Source organism: Argiope bruennichi, chromosome 9, assembly GCF_947563725.1.
Source record: "Argiope bruennichi chromosome 9, qqArgBrue1.1, whole genome shotgun sequence".
Classification (NCBI taxonomy): Eukaryota; Metazoa; Arthropoda; class Arachnida; order Araneae; family Araneidae; genus Argiope; species Argiope bruennichi.
The window spans coordinates 27,167,610-27,175,374 of NC_079159.1; positions in this window are offsets into that span (position 1 = coordinate 27,167,610).

A 7,765-nucleotide genomic window follows, 5' to 3' on the forward strand; every position below is an offset into this window, starting at 1 on the left:
ACTCTTAAAAAAATTTGGAACACTTTTCCAATTCATGTATTTTTAAAGTTTTTTTTATGTCAGTGATTAATTTGAAATACTTTTAAATCCATTTTCTATATATATGATAACAATATCAATTATAGTATTAAAATATAACTAAATTCCTCAACAGGATTTTCAATAAGTTCCTATTCTGCTATTTTGGTATATAATCTTTTTCTTTTTCGAATTCTATTTTTAGGAAAATATTCTGAAATATTCAAATTACGAGGTGTCACTATTGGTCTGTCTAAAAAAATGTATTGAATTTTGTTCTTAAATTTTGGGTTTCAGTTTTAATTTTAATGATTAAACTAGCCGCCTTTGGTGAACAGCCGGTTCGCCAATCTTAATGTTCGTTAAAACTTTAATAATTAAATATTTTATGCAATTCCAACTTTAATAGATACTTCAGCAAAATATTTTAAAACTTCAAATTTTGATAGTCATATAATTCACTCATAATATTATAAAGGCCTTCAGTCATAACGTGATATGTATCTCTCTAATTTTCTGTTACCCCTCGTAGAATTTATGCTTTAAATTAAAGTGTAAAGGATTAATCTGCAATTAATATAATAATATTTTTTTACTGAAACAAAGCATTTTTTTTAATAATATGATTACTGATAATAGAGTCACTGAGCGTTTAAACTTTATGGGCACTAAAGAATATCTTTCTTAATTTATGTAATATCTCAAGAATTTGTCAACAAAATTTTCTCAGATTCATCATGAACGGATCGATTCATTAACAATGTTTCATTTTAAATGCATCAAACACTAAGAAAATAAAATGAATCGTTTAAAATAATCGGTTGAAAACAGGTTAAAAAAACTACTTAAAAAACGATGTACTTAAAACTATAAGCATATATAAAAAAAATATATAACTAACATAAATACAATTTAATTACAAAAGCATGCAACTAACCTAAAAGTAATTTAAATCGTCCGTTGATAATGGTTGCCATGCCAACAATCAGAACACAGTGCGCATGCGTGAATTTTCTTCGCCTTTTACGGTAACGCAAATGCGTGAATTTTTCTACGCCAGTTGGGGTAACGCTATGAAGATTATACATTTTTAATTTCCTTTATTCTGTGTTATTTTAATTCAAAAGTACTTCAGAATGAATCTGAAACATGGATTAATTAACAATGTTTAATTTTAAGTGCATAAAACATTAAGAAAATAAACAGAATCGTTTGAAATAATCCGCAGAAAAATCTTAATCCTAGCCTCATTACTGTTGGGAGAAAAAAAGAACTAAAGCCTAAATCATTTGGCGTTGGGGAAAATGGAAGATTATTTTGGCGAGAAAGTTAGTTTTTAATTGATAATTAAAATTTCAAAAAAGGGACCCCAGGTGCACATTCCCGACCTCTAAGGTATACATGTACCAAATTTGGTAGCTGTATGTCAAACGACCTGGCCTGTAGAGCGCCAATACACACACACACATTGAGCTTTATTATAAGTATAGATTAAAAGCCAAGAACAATTGTTTTTGCTTGAATTAGTTTATTGATAGTGTTAATTGTGGACAATATTGCAAGCAACACTATTAAACATAAAATAAATGACATTTCTTGTATTGCATCCAATAAACTTTTAGCTTCGGTTACCGCTGTATTATCATGCCGAAATTCTCTGGAAACAAAGAGTTAAAATTCTTTATCACTTTTCTCCCGATTTTTCTTTTAGATAGCATTTCTTTATCTGAAAATAAAATAAAATAAAATCTCAAAATATTGAACATACTCAAATTCATTGTAGCCAACTACTGAGAATGCCGCTACTATCATTAAATTAAAATTTTTTAGGAGCAGATTGGAATACAGACGCCTTATCTTCAAAACTGCAAAACGATCTATTTTTTTAGGGATGGGGACTATACATACTTTGATTTCTGCTTCGCAACAGTATTATCTAGATGAACGCTAATTTCCATCCTTTTACAGCTGGCTTGCCAAACATTTCTGTATCTTCTTTTTACAATGTACAATCATTCTGTAATTAAAATTTCTGATTCATCCACTCAACTGTGTTATTCAAGTACTTTCTAGCCTCCACACACTAACTAAACCTCAGAAAAAACACCTGCCATCAAAAATTGTTAAAAAAATCTTGCAAATAATATATAGAAGCCTTCTCATCTTCGAACTTGAATAATCTCGGAATCATCAAAATATTGCCATAATTATCGAAATTTATTGAATTGCATGAAGCTCTTTTAGCAATCCTGCAACGCATATAAATACAAATTGTAGCATCCTCTCTGTGTTTCCTTGTTAATATTATTATTTTTAATTGTCACTGACCATAGGCAATTAATTGCAGAGAATTTACAAATTTGTCATGAAACTGACGGTTTGATAAAAAAAATTATTATTTATTTTTTTTATTCAAAAGCACCAATGTTATAAAATTTACTACCGATAAAACTGCCTCGTGATCTTTTAATATACAACAGTAGCCTCACTGGTGAAGCCCTTAAAATTTTAAATGCTATTATTACTTCCGTTAATCAACCGAAAAAATGTATTTTATTTACTGACATTTAGTCTGTCTTGAGAACCTTCCAATTCTCAAGCAGTCATTTCAAAGATATCTATTTTTCGACTCATAAAATCTCAAAAGACATTACAGGATACTTTCGATTGAATTCATTTGGTTTCCAGGGCACTCCCAAATCGCTGAAAATGAACTAGTCCATAACCTATCAGGAGAGCCACAGACACATGTATTTCTAAATGGAAATCATCAGATGATCTCATTCATTATCCGAAAAGAAAGGGGGAAAAAAATGCAAATAAACCCAGAAATAACAGGGAAGAATTCCAAATATTAAGAATTCAATCATCACGAAATTTCTTCGCTGCATTCAGTATTAAACTCAATTAGATTCCAACAAAATTTGTTTTATCAATCAGCGGATCCGAAATTTTATAGACAAACCTCGTTAATGTCCAAATCAGTGCTCACTCTTCTCATACATGCGACAAAAGAAAAATCTGTGATAATTGTGACATGAGTGTCTGTATAAACATCCCTATAGAGCCAAATGATGGTCATGCCAGTCACTTATAAAGAAACAAAATATACTAGAACTCAAATGCCGCAGTTTCTCGCAGCTGAAGAAATTCGAAGAATTTTCAATTCAATTAATTTTTTTTCAATATTCCAAGAAAATTAAAATTACGTAGCAGGTACTGAATTAATAGGACGATATTAAAAGAAAATTTATATTATTTATTCAGAAAATGATTGAAAAATTAAAATATATTCATTTAAAAATCTCTAATAAAACTCTACTGAATCAAAAATCCGTTTTAAAATTCTAATGAATGTGTTACACAGAAATATGTGCAAAGTGCACTGAAACTTATGAATAAGATACTGTCGGCAATAGCAAAGTCTGTAAAGAAAGTTCCCTTTGGTTTGGCGAAATTCCTTTTTACTCATTGTACTTTAAGTTTACTTTCAGTATTAACTACTTTTTAGCTGTACCTGTACAAAAAATAAATTTTCCTCCTTAGAAAGCTGACAATACATAAATCGTTTGTTCCCCTTGGAAAATGCCACCCGTATTTTGGAATGTGAAATACAAAGAGCGGTGTTTGTCTCCGTAAGCCGGTGTTGATTATTTTGTTGTGTTGAATATTTATAGAATATTCGGAAAGGAAGCGGGAGCGGATAATGATTGGAATATAAATCAGTGTTTATTATCCACTGAACTCCTATGAATGTATAATATACAAAAAAAAAAAAAAAAAAAAAAAAAAAAACACTATCAGACTTCAAAATGTAATCTCGTTTTAGTTATATCTTTTTCCGTTATCGATTCATTTTCTTTTCCGACTGAATTTTCCGAGATTTGGACATGAAGTTTGTCTCCTAGGTTTTTTTAGAGAAGCCTGCTCTATGGAAATCGTCATTATAAGGAAAGAGTCTGTTTCTTGCACTTCAGCGGTTAAGTCTCTATTGATGGCCATTGTTCAATTCGTTTCATAAGAGGTGGTTTGAGAGGTGCTCTTCTCTCAAATAGTCAGAGTCAAACATTTTCATTTGGTTAGATGAGATACCACTCACTTCGAAAAATGACCACATTCCTTTTGCAATTAGATTTGTATGCATTAAAGTGATGGCCGGAGTAAACATTTGAAGAAAAATTAAAAATCCTCTTAAAATTGAACAAGGGTTGAAGAAAGTTGATGTTTTCAATCTCGATGACAGCTGCCTTTTTGTACGCTGATACAGATAACAGATAAGACATTTAAGAGGCTGTAGAAAGAATAAAAATACCAGAAAATGATTTATATTTAAGTAATGATGTTGACAAATCTGATCAAGATGATTCTATGAGATAAGTAAGAAAACGTCTGTTAATAAACCAATAATTTAAAAAAAACCGAATCTTTGCTAGGAAACACGGTTTTAAACCTAAAAAAAACCTCCACGTAGATTCTTTCATGAATATTAAGGATTTTTTTTAAATGATCGTGAGAGGAAAAGTCAGTTTTAGTTAATAATGGCACATTCTGAAAGCAGCAATAAAAAAAGAATACACAAAAAAATTATTCTTCTGTTGATATGCACTATACATATGAAACTGGTTTGTTCTATCTGTTGATCTCAGACAAAGCAGTGAGGAAATTTGTAAAGGTCAAGAGGATAAAAGGCGAAAACTCTAAATGTGGACAGAGATCGAAGCAGAGGATGTTGTCCTGCGATGTCCAAGCAGTATTGGAACCACTTGTTCGGTTACTGGGAAGTCCGCAAAGCTAAATACTACTTATTTAGTCACTAGGAAGCACGCAAAGCCAAGTACTACTTGTTTAGTCACTGGAAAGTACGCACAAGAAAATAAAAATATCGAAGCTTTACTAACTGACTACACAGCAAATATGAAAGTTTGATTGACGAAGGCGATCTCCAACAACTGGCTGCTTAATATTGATAAAAAGACGAAAAAGAATATTGCTCACAGCCCTCCCCTAAGAAGGGATGACGAATATTTTAAGAGTGGTTATTACGTAACCAATATCAAAAAGTCACAAATACCAGTGATCAATACTTTTCAAAGAGAGGTGTGATTCAAATCCTTGACATGATCTTACTGATGATATTTCGATTAAAGATATTGGATGACGATAGAAATCGATACCATCTGTTTAATGGAAGCTCTCAAACAAGAATTCAATCATACAATCTATGAATGGGTTAAAAAGTGAACGGACAGATAATTCTTAGAATTATCGTATCATTGAATCGCATATCACTGAAAGTGGAGCTATCACAGAAAAGTGTTCATAATTGTGAAGTCACCGCTTCGCTTGACTTTCCAATATTCGCATTTGACAATAGAGATGCATAATCCACGAATTTTTGAATAACAAATAATTTTGCTATTGTTATTTTTAAATATCTGTTCCAAATATCTGTTATTTCAATCATATTATTAATTAAAAATTACTACTTAGTATTAAATATAAAATTTATTAATTGTAATTAATACTTAATTTACTAATTGTAATTAATACTTAATTTACTAATTTAACTAACGTGTGATTGAATTAATTTATCTATTTCAGCTTACTTTTTAAATTTGATTTTTTTTCAAAACAATTTATTTAATTTCTTTATTGGAGTAAACCATTTTCTGAAAAATTTGAATGAAATATATGTCATTTTTTTAAAAATGTTTACTTTAGTTCTATATTCTACCAATAGATGGTGCCAGCTGTAAACAGAATATATGCAAAGTCATGTCACAAGCAATTAAAAATGATTTGTATGGAATAGTGCATCATCAAATGCGAATATCGGAAAGTCAAGGTCACTTACATGAAGTGGATCGGCGACTTCACACTTTCCAGTGAAGTCACCGCTCCGATAAATTTCAGTGATATGCAATTCAATGATACGATAATTCCAAGAATAACCGGTCCGTTCACTTTTCAACCCATTCACAGATTTCTCCTTTTCTGTTTTGTTCGACAGCTTCCATTGGACATATCGTATCGATTGTTACTTTCCAGTGAAGTCCCCGCTTCGATAAATTTCAGTGATATGCAATTCAATGCTACGATAATTCCAAGAATAACCGTTCCGTTTAATTTTCAACCCATTCACAGACTTCTTCTTTTCAGTTTTGTTCGAGAGCTTCCATTGGACAGATTGTATCGAATGTTACTTTCTATCGTGATCCAAAACCTGTAATCGAAATATCGCCAGTAAGATCGTATCAAAGATTTGAATCACACTCCTCTTCGAAAAGTATTGATCACTGGTATTTGTGACTTTATGACATTGGTTACGTAATAAACGTTGGTAAAATATTCGTCATCCCTATTTGACAATGCGTTATCCCATGAAGATCTAATTGCCTGTGACATGACTCTCTAATGGTATACATTCCTTTCACTCTTTTTTTTAATTCAACTTTTCAGAAAATGGTTTACTCCAATAAATAAATTAAATTAATAGTTTTGAAAAAAATTAAAATTAAAAAGTAAGCTGAAATATATAAATTAATTCAATCACTCATTACTTAAAATAGTAAATTAAGTATTAATTACAATTAATAAATTTTATATTTAATAATAATTAATAATTTTTAATTAATGATATGATTGAAATAACAGATATTTGGAACGAATATCTAAATATAATAACAGCAAAATTATTTATTCAAAAAATCGTGGATAATGCATATCTGCCCCTAAGTTTGAAAAACATTAAAATATTTCGCTTCCCACCAATCTGCATGTCATTCTTGCATCGATTAGATTTAGGCATCGCGTGCTTCAAAAGATACTATGGAAAAAGATTCATTCAGAATGTTTCTTATAATCTGGGTAACAAACTCCTAAATATATATGTTGTTGATGTAAAAGTTGCATGTGACTGGGGTCCAGAAATTGGAATTCTGTGAAAACATCCTAATATCCAAAATTCTTGAAAGAGAACTTCATTCTTTGAAGAAAAAAAGTGATAAAACGAATATTGACAGACTAAAAAAGAAGAAAGTATAGACAGTTTATTTACAGCCAAAGCTCATTAAATCTTTCTCATTCAACAATGAAGAATTTTTAAGCGTAGATAATGATATGCAAGTATTCAGAAATTCAAGCGATGATGATATTTTGGCAGAATTAATTCTAATTTATTAGAATGATGACAGAAGCAATTGATTGTTCATAAAACAAAACTCAAATTTCTTTTGTGGATGCCATATCATTAATCAATACTTATCCTTCATTAATTTTTCTTAATCCTAAATCAAGGTATCAGCTATTTTCCACTATCCATCTGATCTCATTAGATAGACTAAATTCGAAATATATTTTTTTTTGAAATTTTTTTTACGAAATTTGCTTACATGTCTTTTTTATGTATACTTATTATTGTGATTATGCAATTATGTATATTTATAATATATATAACTTAACTTTAGTAAAATGTTCATTATAAAATACTTATAAAAAGTTTAAATTATTTAAAGTTTAGGAAAAATAATTTCAAACTCTCTATAATGATAACCTATTTGTAAAAATACTCGCCGCCTTTGGTGATCAGTTTGTTCGTCTAGATTATAGATATTTTAGATTATCAAATAATTTATAGAATGCAAATTTTTTGGAACAAACATTTTAACGTGTTATTTGATATGATTGAAAAGAATTCAATTGAATCAGCTTACTGTTAATTAAAAAGTGTCTATATTGCGAAATAGAA